Source organism: Heterocephalus glaber, unplaced genomic scaffold, assembly GCF_053883595.1.
Source record: "Heterocephalus glaber isolate CG9 unplaced genomic scaffold, H.glaber_assembly_v1.0 deba00001737, whole genome shotgun sequence".
Taxonomy (NCBI): Eukaryota; Metazoa; Chordata; class Mammalia; order Rodentia; family Bathyergidae; genus Heterocephalus; species Heterocephalus glaber.
In genome coordinates, this window is record NW_028258445.1 from 645096 (window position 1) to 671511 (window position 26416).

General features: G+C 38.2%; 1 long non-coding RNA gene and 1 pseudogene across 2 annotated transcripts; one reads left to right on the top strand and one right to left on the bottom strand.

The window, feature by feature from the left end:
* Positions 1 to 1946: 1946 nt before the first annotated feature.
* Positions 1947 to 25112, top strand: LOC147821420 (uncharacterized). 2 transcript variants are annotated; one of them, XR_015447003.1, is made up of 4 exons: positions 1947 to 6477; positions 10069 to 10158; positions 12853 to 14268; positions 23829 to 25112. It is a non-coding gene; the product is annotated as an uncharacterized LOC147821420 (long non-coding RNA). The 2 variants fall into 2 exon arrangements; XR_015447002.1 differs by lacking the exon at positions 23829 to 25112 and having other exon boundaries at positions 12853 to 23467.
* Positions 10282 to 11468, bottom strand: LOC101722771 (tumor necrosis factor alpha-induced protein 8 pseudogene; annotated as a pseudogene).
* Positions 25113 to 26416: the final 1304 nt, after the last annotated feature.

A 26416-nucleotide genomic window follows, 5' to 3' on the forward strand; every position in this document is an offset into this window, starting at 1 on the left:
AAGGCATATCGGGGCTTATGCTGGAGTATTTGTAATTCTTAAATATTTCAACAGATTAATGAGGTCATGGATAACATGTGTGATTTTAAAGGAAAATAAGTATTTCATCTGAGAAGAATAAAATATCAGCATGTAGGACTCTATGAATCCTATGGCGGCAATTGTTTTATGAGTGCAAGGGGAAGCATAAACTGTATTTCTGTAATTTCAGCTAACATTTCTATGGCATTTTCTCATCTTATGACTTTTTTCTACATATCAATTTATATTTTGCTTTTGAGTAGTTATAACTCTTATGTTTTACTCCTATTTGGAACTCATTCTGTTTTCTAAATACTCTTTTGAATTTCATTCTGGTTGTGAATTGCTAGACAGCCCTTACCTAATCCATGGAATTTCTTATGTATATCAGGCTTTCGCTGGATGTACTTGGAAAGTGGACTTCAATAATTTTGAATTCAAAATGTATATTTTGATGCCTGGCACACACTCACAATGCGAAAGTAGTGAGGAAATGTTCATGTTGACCCTTGTTCTCTTAGCAGGGATGAAAGAATAAGGAAGTCCTTTCTCTATACTCTTCTGCTTCACCTCTACCTCGGGGTCATTAGATATCAATGTTATTGGATGTTGTCTAGGTCATTACTAGATTTAATTAAATGACACTATACATTGAAGCCAAAGCATTAACATAGAGCTAGGGCTGTGCGGTAAGATAGGATGGTCCACATCAAAGAAGGTGTTTTATAGTTGCCCTGAAATCAGGAGTAAAGGCCCAGTACGTGTTAGGAAGAGAAAGAAGCTCGTAACTGACTTTTGAAAATCATTCCAAAGGTGATAGGCTTTGGCTTTTGGTATGTGTAGCTCGATTTCTACGAGCTGCAACAATGGGTCTGCCACTGCCTTGGCAGCTGCGGCTCTCTGACCCTGCACACTGGAGAATGCCCTCCTGGCTCCCTGGCTCACCTAGCTCTCAGGACGGCCTCTGCCCATGGGGAAGAGGCTGGCAGATGGGAGAGTGGAGCATGGTTTGACACCTCGTTAAAAGCTGATAAATCTGAGTGCTGAGTGAAGGCCAAGTTTTCCACAGATGAAAGGTAATTCCATGTTGGCTCCAGTCCGACTTTCCCTCTGGCATAAACTGCCAATTGAGCTGTTTTGGTTAAAAACAGGATGTCAAGCTAATTTTATCTTTTTCTTTCTTTTTTTCCTGTGCCACTTCTTTGTCCAGCTCGGCAATCTGGTGTTCTCGTTTCTGCATGAGACTGCATTTTGCAGTGAGGAAATGATGGTCTTATCGAAAGGAGAGATCATTTACTGGAAAATATGGGAAAATCATTTGACTGTATTATCCTTCAACATCTTCTGCCTCATTAATAGAAAGGGAGCTTGGAGGAGGGCAGGTGGCCTTCAAAAGTAAAGCAGTATTTGCATCCTCCCTTGCTGCCCAGTGAGGACTGGTGATGGAGTTGTAGCCAAAGCGGTCTGAGTGGGAGAGGCCGGGGCAGCGCTGGGAGGTCCCCAGAAGACCTGGTGCATGGATTTTTCCCTTCAGTTTCTCCCTTTTCCATCCTGTGTTTTGGAACGTGAATATGTTGGCTGAGGCAGTGTTTTCCGCTATGATTGTGAGGGCCAGGCCCTGGAAACGACAGAAAAGAAAGGTGCAAGGAGCCTGAGTGTCTGGGGTCTCCTTAGGCCCCTCTCTCAGCTTTGTAAGACAGAAAGGACTCGGCCACCCGCCTTGCTCACCCTGAAATGCCCAAAACCTACAAGAGGAATTGAACTTCTAATTTGGTAAAGCTATGGCATCTGAAACATTCTGTTCTTTACAGTGAAAACAAATCTTAACGCAATTCTAACACAATTTTTAAAAATTTGTCTGTCCCAGTTTATCAGGCATGATGTAATTAAGGATGCTACAAAAATATAAGCTTGTTAAAAATTATAGTTCGAAAATCTTCCCTAAAGATATGGAGCTTTAAGAAGTCTCCTAGAAATACATGTATTTTCAAGGGTGAATTTTTTTCTAATATGATGCAAATCAATTTTTGTATGTAGTACTTTAGCTCAATTATACATTACTAAGAAGCATGCTAATAAAATTGCTAGCAGTAATAATTTAAATAATTCTATTTCCACTAAACATTTTTACTTAAGGTAGGAGTTTTTATTTCTAATTCTAAAATTCTTTGACTTGGATAAGAACATTGACATTAGCTTTGACCAAGTAAAATCTTAAGTGGCTTGCCTGCAGTACACACTGGTAAGTTAGTTTGCTCATTTAGTTATTAGGAACAAGCATCTTTATCAGTGCACAAAGGTTGGTTGCTAGGTAATCACACACCAGCCATCATGTGCTCATCTGAAATGCAGGTCAGTAGTATTGGTGAAACATTGTTTCACTGGGCCATGGCTTAGAAGGACTTCCTAGACATTAAGTTTTCTGCTGTCTCTAAATTACCAGCGCTGTGGTTTGACCATGTTTTCCACAATTTATGTGGAAATGCAATTCCTCTGGGACAGTCCTAGTTGCTGGGACCCTTGGGAGGCTCTTACGTCAAAAGGGCACCACCTTCTGAGTGGACGAATGCTCTATGGTGGGAGTGGGTCAGTTACTGTGAGAGTGACTCTGTCCCACAAGGGAGCTCTCCTGCACGTGTTCTCTTGCCCCCTCTGTCCTGTGTGTACCCTCCTAACCTTCTGATGATGTAACAAGAAAGATGCAGGCTCCCCACATCCTGATGTCTTCAGTCTCTAGAATCAGGAGCCAAGTAGGCATCTATGGTTTATGAATTACCCACTTTTTGCTCTTCTGTTACAGCAGCAGAAAATGGACTCAGAAAACCATGTACCATGATTTATTTTTCTACAGAATGAAAGTGTTTTCCTCCATGCCTTCAGGTGTGCCTACCTAAGTCATCCACAATGATCACCTTCACCTGTTGCTGGTCACCTCTGCGGGATGCCTCTGAGGTGGTCTCCTACTCCACAATTCTGCTTCCCCATAATCTTTAGAATACCCTTTTAAAACATCGATGAAAAGGAATCAATATAGCTTTCACCTTCTTCATAGTATCTTTCACTTAAAAACTGTAGAAACAAGTGAGAATGCTTTCAGCTTTTAATATGCTTTAGCACTGTGATTAAAAAGTATCAGCTAGGAAAGAAAAAGATATAATAAGCAATCAGGCTCAGAATATTACTTTATGGTAGTGTTTCCTTTATTGGATAATTTTACCTAGGATGTATTTATGGATTGCTATTTAATAGTTAATATTTGATAATAAGCTTATTTGACTAATCCTAGTTTTCAAAATGAGGGACCATTGTTACAAGTTGCTAACACTGGTAATTTGCAGTCCTACTTGTCAAGTGGTAAGCAGCAGAGGGTCACATGACGTGGAGATCTGATGACAAAGAGAATTTAGTTGGTACCTCAGGGGAAGTCCTATTTTGGGTCAAAATGTCAAGATGTCATTAATGAGATGCATTATTTAAACTTACACAGGCTTCACTGACCGTATTGCTTTAGGCATGAATTCACTTATTAAAAGATAGCATCGTACAGGAGTTGTGTTACTCTGCTGCAATTCTTGATAACTGTTTAGTCCGCTAAACAAATAAGTCAAAAAAGTTTGTGCTGCATTTCACATGAATTTCAAAGTATATTTGGAGGAGGCAAGTTAAATTGTCAGTTTCTTTATTTCCTTTTTGACAAACTAAATATCACATGGACTCCTAAGTAGGTTTTCACATTTTTTTTCCAATTCTTGTACCCTGAAACTTGTGAGAATCGCCCAATACTGGTATGTGTGGTTTGAGTCTGAAAGACAAACGGAACTAGATTAACATTTTCAGAGTGTCTTATAAGGAAACTTTAAATTTTTTGCAGATTCAAATTAATCACCTCTTATATTAAATTATTTTCATGTGATCTAAATCATACTTTTGATCTTATGCCTCTCATTTAATATGAGACAACTGTACTTGCAAAAGGGAGAAGTAAGGCTTTTCTGAGTCAATTTCCAAAAATAATTTGTTATTTAATAAAACAAGTTGAGACAGCCAAGATGTACTATTTTAAAAGGTCAAAACTGAAATGTTAAAAATATCTAAAAATTTCAGCTGAAACAAAATTATACTATATCAATGTATCCTGTTCTGCTATAACCATTTCTCTGAATCCACAGAAGTTCTTAAGCCCATGCTTAAGAAATCAAGGAAGGCTTGACCACCCTTGACAGTGAGTGCCTAATTTAGCAAATACTATGTCTTTACTATCATAGAATGAGTGGAAGGAACACATGACTTGCAGTGATTTGGTTGTCATTCTTACTTAGCACCCAATAATGTACTTTTCACTAATAAAGAAAATATATGGAATTCTTGGCATCTTCTACTCATTCCTAAAATCACATGCCATTTTATGACTGTATTCTGCATAAAACATTCTGATTACTTTTTAAAATAATTGACAGTTTCCATTTTTTGTTGTCTATCAATTATGACAAATTTTAACTTGAACTCTGACATGTCATTGTGAAAGAGGAAGACTAGATGTGACATTTAACGGGCCAACAGGTGGCCTCAATAGTAAAGAGTAAAAATGTTCTTATAGGTAGATGTTTTCCCTGACTCTTAAGGACTTCAATATTGTAGGAAATGTACTTTGTAATTTAAAACATAGCCTGACAAATATTCACTTAGTCCTCTTATCTTCTTTTCATTCTCTCCAAATGAAAATAAAGAGAAACTAAATGATTGAAATGAAGTGAGATTTTATTTAATGAGCATCTGTTCATCACACAGGCATCCATTTAACAGATATTTATTGAGCTGGGCACTACAAATGTCAGTTTTTACTTAATGTTTTAAAACATAATCTTCAAAATATCTGGTATAGTTTACACTGCAGAACAAGTATATAATAAATGAGAGGACAGAATCAACCTAAGCTCCATGCCTATAACATATGAAGTAAACTATTCAAACAGAAGTCAGTGTGATTAATGACATCCTACTAAATTTCTAGTTGTTTAGATGAAATATGCTTTAATGTCTAAACTTGTATTATTTCTAAAATTTGTGCCTGTTTGTTTCCACATGAACATACATTTTGAATATAGATTTACCTTTGTGGTATTATAGAAGATACTTAAACTTGTTCTGTGATTATCTTATCATTTAGTATGAGAAATAAAAAGGAAAGCAGAAAAAATGGAGATATTTCTCTTTGAAGGTGTTTTTCCTCCTCTTGAAAAGAAAATCTAATCCAGATAATTAGTCCAATCCAGATAATTTTCCTTTTCAATGTGAACATATCAGGAGTTACACAGTAACTTTGCTCTGGTCAACACAATACAATCAAGTTATGGAGCTTGTCCTCCCCAGTGAGAGGAAATGGAGCCAATATAATGAGGTATCTCCTTTCCCACACTCTCTGTGTGCATTTATGTCCCACATAGCCCTCTTCTGCTAGACTCCCAGAATGCTGTAAGCAAAGAAAAATGAACTTCCACCTGAGGAAGCCACTCCACAGATGAGGAAGGGCCAAGGAGAACTGCCTTGGATTGCACGAGAGTTTTGTGGGTACCAAAGGATCTTCATCCTAGGGTCAGATGGGGTGGGCTTGTTGGCATGTCGTACATGTCTGTTAGGGTGGTACCTGGGGACTCAACACTGCCTCTCCCTCACCTCGGAAGAAGACAGATGAGGTTTGGGCAAAAGTATAATTGTTCAAAAGGAGTCTGAACAGTCTAACTCTGTAGCATCTACCTCAAGGGGAAGGATGTGCAAACATCTGAAAGTTTTGTACCCTGCTTGACTCCTGACTTTGCACTGTTATTTTTTCTCTTTGTCCATAGGGCCATGAATGGAGTACTTCATTTTTCAGATCTAAGTGATAAGTAGTGCTCAATTCTATTGAATGAGGCAAATGACTCATGGTAGGTCAGGACTTAGTATTTATATTATTCACTTAAATGTCTTTCTGAGTACATCAAAGTCTGGTTATTTCTACATGACAAGGAAGGGAACATTTCTGTTAACTATCCTACATGTTCTCTGTTATGGTTTAGATCTAAGATGCTCCCCCAAAGTCTCATGCCTTCAGGGGGTCTTGGAAGATGATTTGTATCATGAGGGTGGCATATTCATCAGTAGACTAATTCATTGAGGTGTTCATGGTTGAATGGGCTGTTAGGAGGCAGGGCCTGGTTGGCAGAAATCACCAGAGTGTGACTTGGAAGACTGTGTTCTTACCCTTGGCTCATCTCTTCTCTCTGTTTCTTGGGTGCCTTGGGTTGAGTAACTGTCCTCTGTCATGCTCTCCAACTGTCTTGTGTGTGCCTTAGAATCAATCAACCATGGACTGAAATTCTCTGAAACCACGAGCCAAACAAACATCTCCTCCTTTGAGTTGTATCCAGTATCTTGTTCCAGAAAGGAAAAAGTGACTACCACAGTCTCTCTCATCAGGTAATGTAAATTTGGGAAAATAATAATAATAAAAAAAAGATGAGCATAGATTATTCTATCTCTCCACATTTTTCTTGTTAATGGTGGCAGCCTCACACAGCTCAAATCTTTCCATAGTGGCCATGATTTCCACAGCTCATGATATACCTTTGTAGCAGTGTATACTTAAAAATATTTTTCAGTCCTTAAAAACACCACTAACATCACCTTTCAATAGTCTAATTATTATTATTATTATTATTATTACTGTATGTTATAGAATTCTCTCACTTTCCAAACAAATATTATATAATAAGCTACTCTGACGTCTTAAAATGCACTCTACAATAAGTGCTGAAAAGAGTAAAAGAAAATGTGCTCTCGGTGATTATCCTAGAGATTATTTTTAGGCTTTTGAAGAGTCAAATTGGCTGTCCATACATAGGATTACATTTATTTTACACTTTTCTCATATGAACCTCTATATAAATAACTTTAAAGAAACATTTGTTTTTTTATGGTTGATAGCCAATTATTTAAATTGCCAATTTGAATAATTAGTTTATTCAATATGTTGTGACATCATCTGCATCACAAGGTTCTAAACCCGTGACAATAAAGTTAATTGAAAGTTTGGCAACTATCCAGGTAAATAATCGTGGCTGGCTAGACTAAACAAAAAAAGTACCTGAAATACTATAAAACATGATGGTTTTGTTCATGCTAACACAAGTGTGTTTTTCATATGTAGGAAGAAATATATTTCTAAGTGTAAAATGAACTCAGGAATCAACAGAATCCTTTTGTTAAAGGTCAGATAAATGTTTTAGACTTCATGGACCATACAGTTTTTGTCACAATGAGTCAACTTCGTCCTGTAGTTTAAAAGGAGCCATAGATATTATGCAAAGGAACTGAACCTGCTGTGTTCCAGTATAACATTATATTTGAACGCTAAGATTTTAATTTCATATAATCTTCACATGCCACAAAATATTATTCTGATTTTCCTCACAGCTGTTTAAAAATAGAAAATTATTCAGTTTTGCCTCACAAGCATATAATAGCAGACAGTGGGTAGATTTGGCCCAATGTCATATTTGCTGACTCTAATAGGAGTTTCTCCTTTTCTTCAAATGATGTACTCTCTGGAAATTTGTTATTATTCTAGTTTTAACTTTTTCCAAAGGCCTCGGATTGATTAATATCATACAAGGGGACATATGCACTACGATTGCTTGGCTGTTCTTACACAGCCCCGAACAATGTTTGCTTTCAGTGAATCTAAATAAACTGAATAAAGGGAAGTTTGGAATCTCCTAATCATAGCTAAAACTTACCATCAGTCTCTAAACCATGCATCCTTACAGAATTATTTCGGTTAAGAAATTTCATGATGACTTTTGGTCACTAATTGACAATTTCAACTTTTTTGTTGCGTATTAATTACAGACAATTTTTTTTAACATTTTGTAGATCACATATTACAAAAGCCACATAATGTGATGGTTTCAAAAAGTACTCCACAAGATTTCTCAATATAAAGGGATTAATCCTGTTTTCTACTTCTTCCTCATACATTTCCCTCAGGATCAACCTGAAGAAATCTTCAGCATTGTTCTATATAAATGGGAGCCGCAGGTAGAGCAGGACACACAACACTCTCATCCTCCTTTTAAAGGATACATAAGAGCTTTCTTCTCCAAGAGTTCCTTTCTAATTTTCTGAACCACTTATAGATCCCTTATAGTTCTTGAAAGAAATGTGTAGAGAAAATGACTTCCTCGGCCATCCATTCCATGATTCTTAGCTGGATTCTGTTGCTTTTCACTAGTTAATAGGAAATGCTATTGAAATCATTTTTCTGGGAAAGCAAATGCTATTTTCACCATTCTGTGTTTTCTGGGACCAAGGCTTTCAGGGCATAACCTTTGAAGTTAGTGCATTTGTTTTAAATTCCTAAAATAGTGATGTATTTCCTGAAAAAAAGAGAGACAGAATTTCAAGGCTGCTGGAAACAATGGAAGTATCTGAGGGCCAGCTATTCCAGATACTTGTCTCCCCAAAGAATTGGAACTTAGGAGCTTGATATAATCTAAGAATTGAAATAGGCAAGGAAATGTAATGCTCATCACATTTATACTTAGATAAAGTTCCTTACATTTAATGCAGCTTGCACAGTGTTCCAATATCAGCCTAATATTTGTTGAAAAATAAGATTATATTTTTATTAATTTAGGATTCTAGCATGTAGCTTATGTGTATTAGATTAAAAGGCTCAGGTATTGGAAAATGTATTACACTATTAAAGCTCAGTCAGTTACAATCTGTGTTTTCTTGTTCTCTTTACACAGCTGGCCTCAAAGATGTGGCAATGTGTGTGTGTGTGTGTGTGTGTGTGTGTGTGTGTGATGTGTGTTTCTAAGTCTGTGTATTCGGGGCCAAGTGCTTTACAAACCTAGATCAGAGAAAGGTAATTATTTTCATAGCATTGGAATTAGGTGAGGCCCCAATTCATGGAAAATTTATTGTCAAAGAGAAGTGATGAGTCATACAAATTAGTGAACCAAATATGAAAAGATCAGCATTATGCTAAAATGTACCGAAAAGGAAGTGGATAAGCTCGGATATTGGAAACAACAAAAATTATAATTGAAGTTTCTAAAAATAGTTTTCCACATTTTATAACTGTTTCTAAGAGATGATAATGAAAATTATTTATCAACATATGATTAAAATTAAGGATTAAATAAATCCATTTATTGAACATGAAAATTAACACTTTGGATAAAGTTGGGAAAGTTAAATCACCAATAGAAGTTTCTGTGGGTAGACTATTAGGGTTTACTTTGCTTGCTTGCTTTTCACCCACACTAGTCAGTGTGGCTGGAGAATCTTCCAAACCAGATGAATGTAATTCAGATCAAATCTAATCTTAGAAAGGTGGCAAACCTGGGGCCTCCAATGGTTTCCACAGATTTTTATGTGGTGAAGATAGATTCAGGTCTCTGTTCGTGCAGAGGTTTTACATTGTAAACAGTTTACTACACAATTGGCTTTAGTATTTTAGTATAATTCTAGACATAAAAATCAAGTAATTCTTAACACTAAAGAACTAAAACAGATAAGATACTTACATGAATGGCCAGAAGCAGGAAGAACTATTCTTTTTAATTCAGTGAACTGATTGATCTAGATTATACCATATCATTGAAATGTCTTTGGACACCAAAACACACACACACGAGAGTGAATATTTATAGGAGAAATGAATAAAACCATGCTGATTTAGCTAGATATGCTATGGACTGAATTGTGTTCCCTTCCAGCCCCAAAATTACATGCTGTACCTAAAGACTTCTGAAGTCACCAAGAAATTGCCTTTAGAATACAAAAACTTTCTTTTTTTAAAAAATAAAAACGTGGCATTCTTTATTTATCAAATGTTTTAAAACATTGAAATGCATTCATCTTCATGGTCATGTTTTTTAGAAATATCTTTTCTTCCCTTTTGTCCTTCAATCCCCTTAGCTATTTTGGTGGGTTCATCTCTAAAACAAAGAGTCTTAAATGTTTCTTAATTCTACTTGCTTTTTATTGTGCCTGAATCAGATGAATCTAGATTTGCTTTCTTGTCTCTGACACATGAATGAAGGTTAACCATGGAGATTTCCTCAGCACATTTTCGGGATGATATCAAAGGTAAGCCCTAATGCAAGCATATGCCAGTACAGTTTTGAGAATTTAAGCATCACTGCTGGTACTAAAAAGCAATACTCAGTTTCAGAAGTACATTGTTATACTGGGCACGTTCATAACGTCTAGTATTCATTTCCACAGTTTTGATTTCAGAATACAGTTTTCTGAGGTTCAATGTGATTGCCTCAGACATAATTCTTGAATGTCAATAACACAATCTTTAACAAAGCAAGGGTAAACTTGAATATGGAACTGTTTCTAAAGGAGCAATAATAGCAAGAGAAAGCTCTTGGCTTTAAAAAAAAAAGGTACATATACATTGTAAGGAACAAAACAATCAAAATGCTTTATACATATCAGAAATATCCGAAGTGCCACCAATACAACAATTGCCCTGAACAAAAGTCATAAAGTTTGGAGCCATGTGTAACTCTACATTTGCATTCATATCTTTCCCATGATCCGCTACCCATTAGGAAGCTTTTAACCAGAACTTTTAGCGATATGTTTTTCTTTAAGTAAAATAAGCCTCATAAAAGTACTACCATTAATGTCCGACAGTTGAATTGGGCAACGTCTTCCTGAAATATGTGTGATCCTTAAAAAATTATTTTTTCCTTCATGAATCATCAATGTTCCATCTTGAAATAAATCATGGTCATGGTCTTCATTCACTGGCTCCTATGTTCTCTTCACCCAACATTTTGTTGATACCATCACAAAGTTTTTGTAAGTGAGGTTTAAAATTGCCAAAGGAATTCTACAAAGCAGCCAAAAATTCACAATTTGCGAAATGATCAAAGACATTATCAACCTGCCTATGTGACTTGGCAGTGAGGTGACACTGAATGATGTGGTGGAGCGTTTCTCTGCATTCATTTAACAGCTTGGATGACACACATTCCGGTTGAAGGTATAATCCACCTGATAGAAACTGACCACAGTCATAGCAAGCTGATGAACTTTCTTAAATTTTTCCATCAGTGTGAGCTCCTCCTGATTAAACTGGTTATTCCTATAGAGAATGGCCAGCTTGATGGCAGTTTTGATGAGGTGTTTGATGATCTTCTCTGCCTCCTTCTTGTTCTGGATATATTCCTTGGTCACTCTGAAGAGCTCATCTAGTATCTCACTACTTGTGTCATCTATTAAGGTGGTGGCGATGGATTTCGACGCCATTTTACCCAAGATCTTCTGTGCCTGAATGGCCAGGTTTTTGGAATTAAAGACATCTGTGGCCACTTCCGGGGATTCCTTGGCTCCGGGGTGCATGGCGTGGACCTGTTTGGGCTGGAGAGTCTGCAGGGGCAAAAGCTTTCTATTAATATTGAATATAAATTATTTCAATATTTAGAAAAATTTTATACATTTAGATGAGTTATATGATTTGAGACACTATTCAATTAATACTTCGGACACATTTTTTCTCTAAAGGCTTCCATAATTACAAAGAAATGTTATTTATTTGTGACCCCAAATATAATATTTTTAAGTCTCATACTGTACATCTGTCAATGGATTAAAAAATTAGTGTGATAGGGCTGTAGTAATGTTAAAAACATCAAATTTTAGCAGACTGCTGATCCTTTATTGATTTGTTCAACTGTATATATGTTTTGAAAATATTTATGAAAAAATTGTGTATAGTTTTGTGCAGCAGATTCCATAAAAAGTGTCATGAACACACTTGTTAGAATCATTTAGTATGTACAAAATTCTGAAAGAAACAGAAGACAATATATATAATGATTCAGTTGTGTTTTAATGCTTGTTAGTTGAGTCATGGAAAAATTTTACAAAGCTTTAACATGCTGTTACTCAAGTTCATGATTTTGCTAAACAAAAATAATATTTGACAAATGTTTAAAATCAAAGACAAAATGAGTATGATTTCTTCACTGATATACACTGCATACCGGTAACCTGAGGTTGTAACTCCAAAAGGGGGCACTTACTTGTAACTTTGCTTAATGAATATGACACTCCAGATTAAATAAAAACTTTTCATAATAGAAGTTAATAATAAACATATTATGTATTTTTCTAATATTAATCAATATGGAGAGGGATTTAATTGTGATTCACAGTATTATGTAAGTTTGCAAACCCTATAAGAGACATTGGGAAATGTCTCTTTTTAATATTAATATGTTTAGAGTTGTTTTTCCATGTGTCTAATTCTTTCAATTCTATGTCAGTAATACTGAGCTGACACAGAATTATTTAGTCCATTTAGACAGACTTGGTTTTAACAATGGTGTGTTTTTGCTTCAAATCCATTCTTCTGAAAGAGACAAGCCCATTTTGTCAACGTAGAGGACAATATTGAAGAGAAGTGATTTTTTGTACTCAATTTAATTATTACTGAGATTATCAAAACTGTAAGAAAAATTACTGAAACAATTATGTTACCTGTGCCTTACTTTGGAATGTGTTGGATATCTTAGTCAATTTTTCAACTGTTGAAATTTAGGAAATCTAAACACAAGTCAGTTAGTCACAATTAAAATTTAACACCCAAATTGAGATGTGCCATGAGTATAAAATGTGTATCCCACTTTGCAGACTTAGACAGATTATAAGATGTTAAGTATGTCGCTAATATTTTCCAAACGAAGTGATAATGTTTTAGAAATAATGTGTTAAGTACAATGTACTTTTTAAATTAATTTCTCCTGTTTCTTTTTCCTTTTTCAGTGTGACTACCAGAAAATGTCAAATTCCAGGTGGTTTGCATAGATTTCTGCTGAGCAGAACCTTCCTGGCCCGAACATGGTGTATAAAACCTGTTACAGGAAAGTATGCCTTTTTTTGAGTTCCCGGAGAGAGCATGTTTCTGTATTTGGCTAGGTTGAAAAGGCCCAAGAGTAAGAACTATGCTTTCATTTCTGTATTTTCACTTTCTGGTAAAATATATAGTATCTAATATGTAATCAATAAGTATTTTAAAGGAATAGATAAATTATTGAATGAACGAATATATGTATGAATGAATACTCAAATAAAAACAGGGTTTTGAAGTTTCAGTCTAAACAAAGAAAGAAATCTTTTCTCTGTGCCTCACATTAGGAAGTTTTTTTCTTCCACGTTTCCTTCTTCTATCTAGTGATAGTACGCATGTGAGGCAAGTGTTCCTATGAGGTGACACTGTGTCCCACGGTAGGTGGCTCACGCCATTCCTACCGTGTTCCTCTTAGAGTAGCCGCTATTCATTCCATGGGGAGGCGAGAATTCCCATCCTGGGGCTGTGGGGACGAGTGTGGAAGGACCCCAGCCCTGAACATTTGAAATCGATGGCAACGCTTCAGTCACATACCTCTCAGCCAGGGGAGCCGCTGGCGCTACACAGAGCCACACAGGGATGGGTATCGGAACAGAGTGAGCAGGCCATGCTGTGGAGGTGACCTTCTCCAGCATGCTCCCACAGAAGGGTGTGTCTGCATGGCGTGGATAATTCCACAGCCCGGCACGGAACTGGAGCCCGGCTCTCAGGAGAGAGCAGAAAGCCAACATGTGTCTCTGGTCAGGACAGCAAGGAGGGAGAGAGGGGACTCCAGCGAGTTTCCCTGGATGTCAAGGTAGCGCATACCTTGTGCCTTAATTTAAGACCTAATGCAACAGCTCCTTCCCATCAAAAGCACTCAGCTGTGGATTCAAAAGTCTATGCTTATCCCAGTCATGACTGGCTCTCATGACGTGCATTGATTTGTTTTGGTCCAAGGGACCCAATGAAATCACATATCGAAAATTACCTGGCTTCTAAAGCAAGTGTATGATCATATGTAGGGTTTGGAAAATTATTTTTATTTTTTAAAGGAATGAAAATAGACAAATAAGGAATAAATAGTTCCCTCCTCTATCTTTTCCTTTGATGTTCTTCCCCATGCAAATAGCGTCATTTTCTTTCCCCTTAGACATTAAGCAAAATGCATGAAGTGCGCAATGATATTCTTGTGGATGCATACCATGCTAATAAGACTCATATCTATTGCAAAGCATATTGTGATGTAAAGAATCAATTGGTTAGTTTGTTGTTAGGATTTTAAATGGAGCCACAGACCCGTCTTCTTTCAAGAGACTGAGGGCAGAAGAAGCAGATGATTTGGAAGGGAGGTGAGCATGAGGAGGTGCAGCCTTTGGCTCAGCCCTGGTCAGAGTGGAGCTACCAGTTAGGACAACATGACAGGTGCAAACTACACCGAGGAAAACTTGACATAGATTGAAGGAAATAGGAGAAATGTTAGTTTGACAGGGTCTTTAGCAGTAGCTGTCAAGAATTAGTGGAAAGTCACCAGTTACAGTAGGTGACAAAGAACAGACCTGTCAGGCTGGGGAGGTAGCTTAGGGGAAGAGTGTGTGCTTAACATGTACCAGGCCCCTGGTTCGATCCTTGGCAACACACACACACACACACACACACACACGCGCACACACATGGTGCGTCACTAGCCTGTCACTAAAATGCAAAGGGCATAGCTGATAACTGAAAGGCACGTTGAGTTTTCTGACTGTCATAAGTACAGGGATTCTTCTCTCAGAACCCTGGCTGCTTTCTCATTGGTAAAGGAGCATCACGTCACATGCTGCTTTAGGGCATTTGGATGTGACCTCCCTAGGCACGACTTTTGGAGGGGAGGTTGCAATACAAAACTTGATGTTGTAGTATTCTTTTCAATGAAATTTTACGCAGGATCTATTTTTTTATAATGTATCATGGCTTAGCCCTAAAATGTACCCCAAAATCTCATGTTTTAAGAGATGACAAGGCTTTCAGAAGGTGACTGGGTCCTGGGCGTGTGCTCCTCCTCAGTGATGAATGCACTGTCAAGTTCATCTGTCGCTGGGTGAACTGGGGGAGCCAGAGCTGGTGAGAGGAGGTGGGCTGCTGAGCTGTGCGCTGGAAGGTGTGCTCTTCTCCCCATCTTCTCCTTTCTCTCTGCTTTCTGGCGGCCATGTGTTGAGCAGTGTTTCTCTGCCAGGTCAAGCTCTATGGCTTCTGCCTTGGACCCAGGTGACATAGACTTACCACCCTGAAACCATGAGCCAAGTAAATCCTTCCTTCTTTTTTCCTTTTTGAGTGTCAGATATTCTGTGCCAGAGACAGAAAGCAAACACCTAGGAATGTTAGTCTGCTGAATATTTTTATTTTATTGGCATTTTAACCACAGAGAAAAACAAAGTATTCCTGCTGCACAGAAATTGACCTGAAGACTCTGGGACTGCAGCAGCCCACCCGCTAGACACCCACATATGCGGACCCATGCAAGGCACAGAGCAGTCTACAGGGAAATTGCAAGATGAAGTGGCTTGTGATGGCTGTAAGAAAGTGGAGAGACCCTCGGTACCCTTTCAAATTAGGAGTAAATTGAATATTTTAGGAATAGATGATTTGGGAGAAAAGACATGTTTTGGAAAACTAGAAGGCAGCTGGGAAAGGGCGTTGCTCAGTGGAAGACCATTTTCTTAGCATGTTCAAGGCTTGGGTTTGATTCCCAGCTCCCCCAAATGAAGTCATTTGTAGCCTGACATGGTGGTGCACACCTGTAAGTAATCCCAACAGTCTGGAAGGCTGAGGCAGGAAGGTGGCAAGTTTGAGCTCAGTTTGAGCAACTTAGTGACATTGGAAGACCCTGACTCAAAATTTTAAAAATAATGAAAAGGACTAGGGATGTAGCACAGTAAGGAGGCCATGAGTTGGATCCTCAGCACTGCAATTTGAAAAAAAAATTAAACAAAAAGCACAGCAAAAGAAACAAGTCCTGGAAAGTTAAGGTTTATTTTGAACTATTTAATGAATTTGTAGTATCAGACATCATCACACATTCCATATTTTATTCCCTCCCTTAACCCTCATGAAACCCTGGGTGAGGTAATAGCACTTTCTCTTGTCGTAGCTGGGAAACCTCACCTCCCTCTATGTTGGAGAGCAGAGCTCTCAGGAGTGGTGTTTGTGTGATCAGAGACCACCGTGCTCAGCGGCGGTGGTGGAAGGTTCGCCTCATTTTACAGTCTTCATCTGTAAGCAAAGTTGAAAGTAATCCGTACTTCGAAAAGGACAATGCCGCTTTCTGAGGTTACTTGATTCAAATCGTGAGTCTTGTCGGAGCTAGCTTAAAACATCAAAATGATGTTAGTTTACTACAGCACGCTGAAAATGTATTTGTCTTTTATTTTTAATTTTGAAAGTGTGCGTGCATGTGTGTGTGTGTGTGTTCCTGGGGATTGAACATAGGGCTTTACACTGGGCTACAGCTCAGCCTTCTTTTTCTGTTTTTCAAATTTTGAGACTGGGTCTCACTAACTCAGTAAGTTTCCCAGGCTGGGCTCAAACTTGAGAACCTGCTGCCTCTGCCTACCAGAGTGCTGTGATTACAGGTGTGCACCACCAGGTCTGGCTAAGCTGGGAATTTATTGACTTATTTACTTATATATTTGTGTGATTCTAGAATACTGCATTTTCTAGACTTAAGTGAATACTCATATATTACAGTTTGACTCAAATATTTTTAATATATTTATATTTAATCCTCTTCACTTCATGAAGGAACTAAAGAGATCATAATACATTACTATATGTAATTTTCCTTTTATTTTAAACTCAATACTTAACGGTCTCTAGAAAGGCACTGGACTGGTTCCTTTCAAAAAGGAGGTGTCGTATGAATTTGACCACATAATTCTATTAATTTCAGTTCAAAGGTACAGAAATATTTGGTTCAGGATTTCATGTTGTGCTAAAAATACTCTCTAGAGGCTGTTGAATTGCAGTCTGTGTCATTTATTTAAGGGAAATTAATTAATTAGTTAATTCTACAGCTTAAAATAAGTTAGTATGGAGACAGCTTTGTTAGCCTAGCTAGAAATTCACAGCATCCGGTGAATCCAAGGTAGAGGAGGAATCAGAGCGCAGCAGGGAAGGTGCTGACTCAGCAGCGGGTGTGTGGGATTAGGGCCAAGTTTGTTTCCAGGATGGGACAGAGTAAAGGCCTGAGAGATCATGATAAGGAAACCTTCAAGTTAGGCTTTCTTTTTTCTGAACATATTTAAAAATCTGTGGAAATTCCCTCTAAGCCCCATTGTGTGTTACCAAGAGTAGAAATTAAATAAGCTTGATTTATTATCTAATCTCAGAATACACAGCACCTTCCAGATCACAATGAAAGGACTATTAATCAAGTTCAGAAGAGCAAATCAACTTTTTTGGTAATAGCACTTAGTATGGGATTTTTGTGCTATTAGAAGTATGCAATTGTATGAGTGGCTTTGAGATGCTACAGAAAATACCATTTTTTTCCTGGATCGTTAAATGTGATGGAAAACTTTTAAGATAACTTTGAAAATTCTTTATACTCTCCAAGTGACAATCAACTGATATATCTGAGAATAGCGCAATCAATCAACTTGAGGCTGAAAATACAACTGAAATCAAATTCATCTGTATTCTTTGATATTCCTGGAATTGTTTTAATTTTTATATTTTAATATGGCACAATATAGAGAGCATGGAAGAGAAATAAGACAGTAAAATGTAATTTTCAATGTATACATATCTGTAATTATATGTAACACAAAATACGTCATCTAGAAATTTATTATAGATTTTTTTCTTATTAATTGGAGGCTAAAATAGTTTCCTCAACACTCTCAGAAAACTCCACATGAGGAGAGGGGGCATTTTTAGAGAACTCATTGGCCAATGAATTTGTACCTAAAAAATAAACAAAAACCTGAAAACTAGTTTACTTTATCATCTTTCCCGAATAAATTCCTTCACATCTCGTCTTATCATTTTCTCAGAACCAGAGCATTTTTCCAGTATTATAAATCGAAATTTGGAGATGTCAACCTTAAAGCTCAAAGGAAAGGAATGAAATCTATCAAGGATTAGTTACTTAGTTTGGATTTATTGCCACAAAGTGAATGAATTAACTGACTTTATGAAACGCAGGATAACCCAAAGCATTCCTATGCTGGGTGATACACAACCCTCAAGCCTGTAGCTTTGGGGCTGTGTCACACTCGGACAGATGGTAACTGCCAGAGTTTTCCTCCTCTCTGAAGGCCTCTTCAGAGTGACAATTCATGGTTCTGTTTTCCTGATGGCTGCCTGGACCCGAGTCTCGAAGTTGCTCTTCCGCTGTGTTCTCCCTCGGGCTGCACTCCACACTGCCCCTGCCCTCTTCCTTCTGTTGTTCACTTAGCTCCTTTCTCTTCTTGCATAACCTTCTTTTGAACCCAGTGCTGTGCCCTGCTGTAGTTCTTCATTCGCATGGGACTTTCTCAGCTAGCTCTCTGCAGACCCAGCGCTAAGCTAATTTTACCCCAATCAGAGAAAACCAAATGATCTTGCTGTCTTCGTGTATATGTGACCTACGGCTGGAAAACGATTTTCCCTCTAACAAAAGCCCTTTAGTTGTGCGAGTGTTTATTTTGTTCTCATTTGGCACTAGAGTCTCCAGTTACATTCAGTCAACAGTACATCCAAGCTACAAATCTAAGATGAAACCTCGTTGATGAGAAGGATGAAACTCATTACTTTGGAAATACTGAAAACAAAGTGCAGAAGCCAAGTGGACTAAAACTCAAGCAAAACAAAGAGATGAGAAAGGATGGAGAGGAAATTAAGAACAGGGGCTGTGTACTAGAGTGTGGGGATGGGAATTCTGAAGAAAGAGGGAACTTTTTACCTTGTATGAGGTGATATTTTCTGGAATCCGTATGGATGTATCTGCTATTGGAGAATAAAGCAAAGCAGGGCGTGCCCGGGAAGCCACCATGGCCCCTCCTCACTCCACTGTTTTCCCTGCAGTGTGAGGAGCAAGGATGTTTCCCTGGTGCTGCTTGAGGCGGTAGTCCTGCTGTAGTCCTGGCCTCAGCCCCTTCAGGAAGGCAGTTGTCCAGGAGGCACTGGTGGCTTAGATGTAGAGGGTCCAGGCAGGGAAGGAAGGACAGCAAGTGGGGAAGCTCGACCAGTCCGATGGTGTCCCCAGCCCACCTCTCCCAAGTGCTGGTTCCTTTCTCTAGTGGACTGAACCAGGCCTGCTGGCTATGAGTGCAATTGTACTGCGATAGCCAAGTGTAATTATTTACATATTATCTATGGCTACTTTTAAAATGGCAGGACTGAGTAGTTGCACCTGAGACGATATGTCCCACAGAGACTACCTAGAGAAGAACGTTTTCCCATCCTTACCTTAAAGGAATCAAAATCGTTCTTTACACCATGGTATCGCCAGGTGGTTGATGTCATGAACTCGCCGGACACAGACATTTCTCAGTGGGCTCCCACTCCTCACAATCTAGACACATGAAAAATGAAGGGAAAGAACAAAGGGAAAGAAGAAGGTGATGGAGAAAGGGAAAGAAGGGGGAAGATAGCAGAGAAGAGCATCGAGTAGGCCCTGACAACTCTCGAGTGTCTGAGATGGACTTGTGCTGGCAGGCAATGTGTCTAAGAGCAACCTTGGTGATGCCAGAGAGGGGAAGGAGCAGACTGGAGAGGTGGAAGTGGACAGCAAAGGACAGCCACCATTCCCTTCCTAGCGTACATCATGATGTGCCATTGAGGCAGCACTAGAGTTGCTTAATTTCTCTGATTAGTGATGTAAGATCTTCCTGCTTCATGTGCATTTGCTTAGGGCAATCCTTACGCGTGGCCTACCTGGTTTCTTGTTTCATATGCCAATCTTTCTCCTGTTAAGCCCCCTCCTGTTCAAGCCATCGACTTCTACCTTTAGGCTAATACGTGCATTTGTCCTACAGATTGTTTATCTTTCACATAGAGGATGAAAGGATGAAATGACCAGAGGTCTGACTTTGGGAGAATTTCTTTTCACCGTTGTCTTTCAGGATCACCTTGAATGAGGGAGGCCAAAGTGCAGCCATAATCTTTTTTGGATTCACATACAAAGCCAACCAATTCTTTAAGCATGCTCAGACTTTTATGTCCTCCAGTGTTTGTTTATAAAGCCCCTGCCCCTCCATGGAGCTCTAAGTGTAGAAGTCATTGGTACAGTGAAAGTTGGTAGACAAAAGGTGTTTGGGCTGGCTGTATGTGCAGCCTCATTGTGCCTTCTGGTCTTGTGCCTGATCCTCTGTACACAGTTCCTCTCCGATGAACTGGTGTGGCTGCACCTCACCTTAGGACTCTGTGGATGGGCAGAACTAAGCTCTGAAGGAACAGTTCTAGTGCATGGTCTTTTGATGTCTCATGCTCAGATGTTACATTTCTACCAAGACCTTGAAGCAGGCCAAGAACTGTTGTTCAGAATATTGAATAATTCTCTGCCACAGATGGCCTGGCCTTGCTAGAGAATCCTGGAGGATCTTCACTGTGGTTCTCCTATTGGAATTTCTTGTCCCCTCCATAGGGCAGCTCTTTCCACCACAGTGGAAACATATTTTCTGCCAGGTTCTCTGACCATTCAGCAGAGCAGCTAGCACCATGGACTTGTCTTGCTACATCCTTTTTCTTCTTTTTTCTATTCTGAAGGTAATAGTCTTCTTTACAAATCAGAAAGTGGGCTAGGGCCATATTCATAAACATGAACTAATCTGACAAGGACTATCAGGCCTTGTGCTTTGTTTTTTAAGGTAAAAGTGAGAATTGAGCTCATCTTTGCATTGCTTGCCGTAGATGTCTGGGTACGTGCTAAACCTATGATCCCTAAGCCTTTAGAGATGGGGGAGTTCCTGCATCACCATGTATTTTATTTTCTAGCCTCTGCATCATTGTGTATGCCTTATCCAGGCCTTTTATTGTTTAGCTGCTTAGTATTTACCTGACCTCATTGGCACATTATTGATACAGTGACCAATATAATGTTCTAAAGAATCTACAGATAGTCACATCCTATGTTTCAATATTTTTTCATCCAAATAAGGCCATTTGAAATATTTTTAAAATATGTAATAGATTATAAAAGTGACATCTGTTCTAATGCTTTAAATTGTTTTATAACTTAGCTGAATTTCATTAAAATTAAAAAATTGAGCAGAGTCTGTTGAGTCCACAAGGAACTCTAATGAACTGTACCCTCCTGAGGCCCAGCAAGAGACACTTTCCACAAGCCCCACATTCTGGAGATCACGGTCCACATCTGGCTCTGTAGGGTGAGCAGACTGCATGGGCTGTGGATGTGCCCATGGAGTCACCCTCCCCAGATCTGGGGTGTCCACGGGGTCCCATCATCTTGGGATTCCTTTTCCAAACAGCCACGAGAACATTTTCTTGGATTTTTTGGAAGCTCCTCTGCTGAGTCTGTCTTCCTAGACATTATTCTTCTTGGTCCCTTGAGAAATTAAAGATTAGATATTTTCTACAAAACAGAAAATGAAAACTTAGAGAAGTATTTTATTTGTTCACCAGTGGGAAAGAAAGAAAAGCTGTTTCTAGGAAACTGTACTGGGGGAACCCACCCCAGTCTTCGGGTTTCGGAAGTTTCCCTTCTCCTTGATCAGGAGCAGAAGGGACTCTGGATGCAATGTACTCTTGTTTCTGTTTGCTCCTTGTGTTTAGCCAGAGAACATAAACTCTGCTTCTGCCCCTGTCCTGGTGAAATAGTGATAAGCAAGTATACAGCGGATGTGTTTATTGATAGGGAACATTTACATGCAAATTATATATAACAAGATGATATATAAATTGCTTTTATTCCCATTGCTTGGAGTCTTAAATATTAAGTTTCATAATTATGTAGGAATTTGTGAGCAGAGTTTGTGCTGCTTGGAATCATCACTCTCACAGATGCATGACAAGAGTAGTAACAAACACTTCCGTGTTTATGGCCACATTGCTGATAGAGGGGAGAGGCTTCAGTATTTTTTGCAACATTCTCTAGAAGGTGTAATTATAGCAGACAAAATGCTCTACTTGAAAGAATGTGATGTATTCCTTGTAACTTGGAACAAAACTATGTAATTATTCTACAGTTATTTAAATTCCAGGATTTGTTCCCTTGAAGGCCGAAAGCCCATCTGTGCCTGAGCCTTATTTCCCTGATGTGAAATGCCACAGCACTCAGGACTAGCATCTTGTAAACTGCAGAGCTATATTCAAATTATTCCAGCTTGCACTAGCTGTAAACTAAACCTCCCGCTTAGCATCTTTTGAGTTCTCTGGACCTTATCACTTCCTGACTCTAGCAGGTGCATCCAGCATTTCATTTCTTCTCTTGTGTGAGGCCACCTCGTGTCTAATTAGTCTTCTAACTACCCCTCCCTTCTTGGGATTCACTCCTGTCCTGACCTGAAGACCAAGCGGGGCGAGTTGTAAGCAGAAGATGAAGGACCCCGAAACGTGGTGTGACAGCCATACTTAATTCATTTTCCTCATGTCAGAACCATTTTCAATATTTAGGCCAGAGAAGCAAATCAAATCAAACAACACCAAAAACAAACAAAAGAACTGACCAGCAACCAACCAAACAAACAAAATGTAGTCTCATTGTAAAGCACTTTGGGACAATTGTTTTTTTCATAAAAGAAACCAGGCTCTGCCCTCTTCCAGTCCTTGTTCTGGTGTTGTTTGACCAGTGGGTTAAAGGAAGACCACTAGCAACAGCACAGCTTTGTGGTGGACTAGGCTCCTTAATGAGGAAAGAGAAGGTAGGAGGATCATCAGAATGTTCTGGCTTTAGCTTCCTCTTTTCTCTCAATTCTAAGTGCCAGATAGATGGATAGATAGAATCATGGGAAAATATTTGCTGTTTTCTTAAAATACACCGTGTTTTCCCTATGCTCTCCCAACTGTATGTAAGCTATCTTAAATCCCTCCACTCAGCCTTCCTGCCCCCTTCTTCCTAAGGAGAAATGTGGCCAATTCACATGCACATCAAGATCCTCTATTTATAATGGACTTCAGATCTTTAGTTCAATACTAGCACCAGAATTTCTAATATATTATATTCCATCTGTTCTAAGGATTTGACTTAAATTTGTATTGGGCATTCCCGGTTAGCCCATTTTTGTCATTTTTAGATTTAATTATTTGTGTTCATTGTTGCTGGTGACCCCACCCGCTCTTCTGAAAGAGGCTGCTTTATAACTCCGCAGGGGTAGATGTTAATTTGTGGAAAACCAAGAGCAATGTGAACGATTTCTGTCCATAGAAATGCAAATTGGGTCTGCTAAATGCAATTAGTTATTGCCCTGGGAGTATTGCCCATTTTGAATCCTGCGTAGATGCATTTCTGCATTCCTTTTCCGACTATGAATGGGTGTGACTTGAGTTCTCTTTTTGACCAGTGTGCTATTTCTCTATCTTCTCATTAATAATAATAATAATGATAATAATAATAATAATAATAATAAATTGGACACATGTTGAGTTTAAATTTACAATTCTTTATGTTCCTTCCTTCAAAATTTCAACTTGATTCTCCAGAAACTCACTGAGCCCCTCAGCCAAATAACCCTCCCCATGGGCCCCTGGAAGCCAGTAAGGCCCCAGGCTGTCCCTGAGCTCAGTGCACACAGGCCCAGCGGCAGCTTTGCTCAGGACAGAGACAGCTCGCAGCCGGGCATCAGGGCAGGAGCTGTCCCCAGTCATCATTCCCAGAATCCTCTCTTGGTACCAGCTTTCCTTAGGCAGCCTGTGTTTGTAGAACAGACAATGAATAACCAGCCTCAAAGAGAAAGTTATCTGATTAATATCTTTCTTTTCTTTTTTTCAGATTTGAGGACCGAGCCTGTCTTTCACACTGAGTTACATCCCAGCCCTTTTGTATAAATGTACAGGCTTGGGATGGACTCTCATTAAGTCATGCAATTGCTCAGTCTGGGCTCCAACTTGTAGTTCTCCTGCTTCCATCCCTGCAATCCCCTGGGATCACAGATGTGCACCACCCGCAACGGGCTTTGATGAATCTTTTTCATACCTATGGTCCAATCATTCTTTCTAAAGAATATTGCATTAGTTATGAGATGGGGACCCCATTCATAGAACACAAAACTGAAGGGCATTTTTAGATTTCAGATTTTGAGTCCATGCCACATGTTTCACAGCTGTTGAGTAAGTCTCAAGGTGACTACTTAAGTATGTCTTGTTCTGTCTCAATTTTAACTTTCTTTGATATAGTTTGTTCAGTTGCTTGTATTTTCTACAACTATATTTTCCATGTGTATTTAATAAAATATTTTTATTCCACTGAAATACAAATAATATAAGTCACCTTCATCATTCTGAGGGGACAGTAGTATTAAATGCCATCATACGCTTGTGAAACCATCACCACCATTAATTTCTAGAACTCCTTTCCTGCTGCAAAATGAAAACTCTGTGGCCATTAAGCAATGTCTCCACTTCCCTTCCCCCTGGTGCTTGCCGCTGTACTTCTGTCTCTGTGAATTTGCTAGGATCTCATATTAATAGAAAGTGTAATACTTATCTTTTGGTATCTGGTTTATTTCACTGTGTATGGTGTCCTCTAGTCTCAACCATGTTGTAGCATGTTCCAAACAGATGTTCCTTTATTTTGAAGTCTAAGTAATATTTTGTTATACATTTATGCTACATTTGGCTCATCTTTTCATCCACCGATGGACTCTTTCGGGTGCGTCCACATTTAAGTTGCTGTGAATAATACTTGCGAACACGGGTGTATAAATATCATTTTGGCACTCTTATTTTAATTTTTGGAGAGTACATTTAAAAGTGGAACTTCAGAGTCACATGGTAGTTTTATTTTATTTTCTAAGGAACAGATTTATTGTTTTTCACATCAGCTGTACCATTTTACATTGTCACTAATAATGCACAAGCATTCCAATTCTCTACTTCCTTATAAACATCTTTTTTCTTTTTCTCCTTCCTTCCTTTCTTTCTTTCTTTCTTTCTTTCTTTCTTCTTTCTTTCTTTCTTTCTTTCTTTCTTTCTTTCTTTCTTTCTTTCTTCCTTCCTTCCTTCCTTACTTTCCCTCCCTCCCTCCTTCCTTCCCTTCCTTCCTTCCTTCCTTCCTTCCTCCCTCCCTCCCTCCCTCCCTCCCTTTTTCTCTTGTAGCCACTGTAATGTAGAGGAGGAACTATCTCATTGTAGTTTTGGTTTGCATTTGGCTAAATATTAGTGACATCAAACAACTTATCATGGGCTTACAGGTCCTTACAGGTCGTGTGTATATGGAGAAATGTTTATCTGCCAATATTCTCATTAGGTTTTTGTTTATATTTGTTGAGTTTTAACCATTTTCTATTCATATTGGATAATACTCTCTTATCAGGCATATTATGCAAGTATTCCCCCCCCCCGTTAGTTGTCGTTTTTATTCTGCGGATGGTGTCTTTTGATACACAAAGTCTTAAGGGTTCCTGTAGTGCTATTTGTTTATTTTTTATTTTGTTGCCTGTGTTTTTAATGTCACAGTCCTGAAATCATTGTCAATCTTCTATCTTTAAAAATGGAATTCAAATAATTCCTCAAATTGTCTACTTCCTTGTTGCAAAAATATTTTAAGATATATCCTAATTTATTTCATTTATACTACTGGATTCTTTTGTTCATTGAAATGAAAATTTGGTCCTTTTGTTTGTTTCTTCTTTGTAGGAGTCTTTTTTGTCTATGACTTGTACTCTTAGTGACATTTTGCCCATTCTTTTAAAATATTATATATAGTATATTAACTATTGTTATTCTATAATTATTTTATGAAATTTTTGTTTTGTTTTTTCATAGAAGAAGACTGGTTTTTTATTTTCTTTGTTAATATCTACTTGTATTACATTAAAATGTAAAAAATAGTGTAGCTGTGTAAATTTGATCACTGAAGAAAATTATTCATAAAATTATGTATTTGTAGAAACAACATGTTTTTGGAAACATTTTTTGAAAATATATATTATATAAAATGCATTTCATAAAAGATTTCATATTGACTGGTTTATGTGTTTTTAACGTTTTAACTTAAATTTATTTTTGAAAATTTCTTAGTTATTTAATATTTCTAACAAACCTAACTCAGTATCAATTCTCTCTCATTATTTTGAAGTGAATATTATTGAGCACTATAATTTCAGGGACTGATTTTTTTTTCTTACAGTGTTGGAGATTGAACCTAGGGTCTTTTCATATAGCTCTAGCCCTTGGCTTTTAACTGTTTTTTCTTTTTTTGCCTATGTTTTTGATGCTACACCAGAAATCAGTGCCAAATCTTCTATTTTTTAAATGCTTTGCCAGTAGAAAATCACCTGTGAAATTATATATTTGCAAAAACAATATGCCTTCAGAAGCATTTTAGAAATAGTATGGATCATATAAAATGCTAGGCTC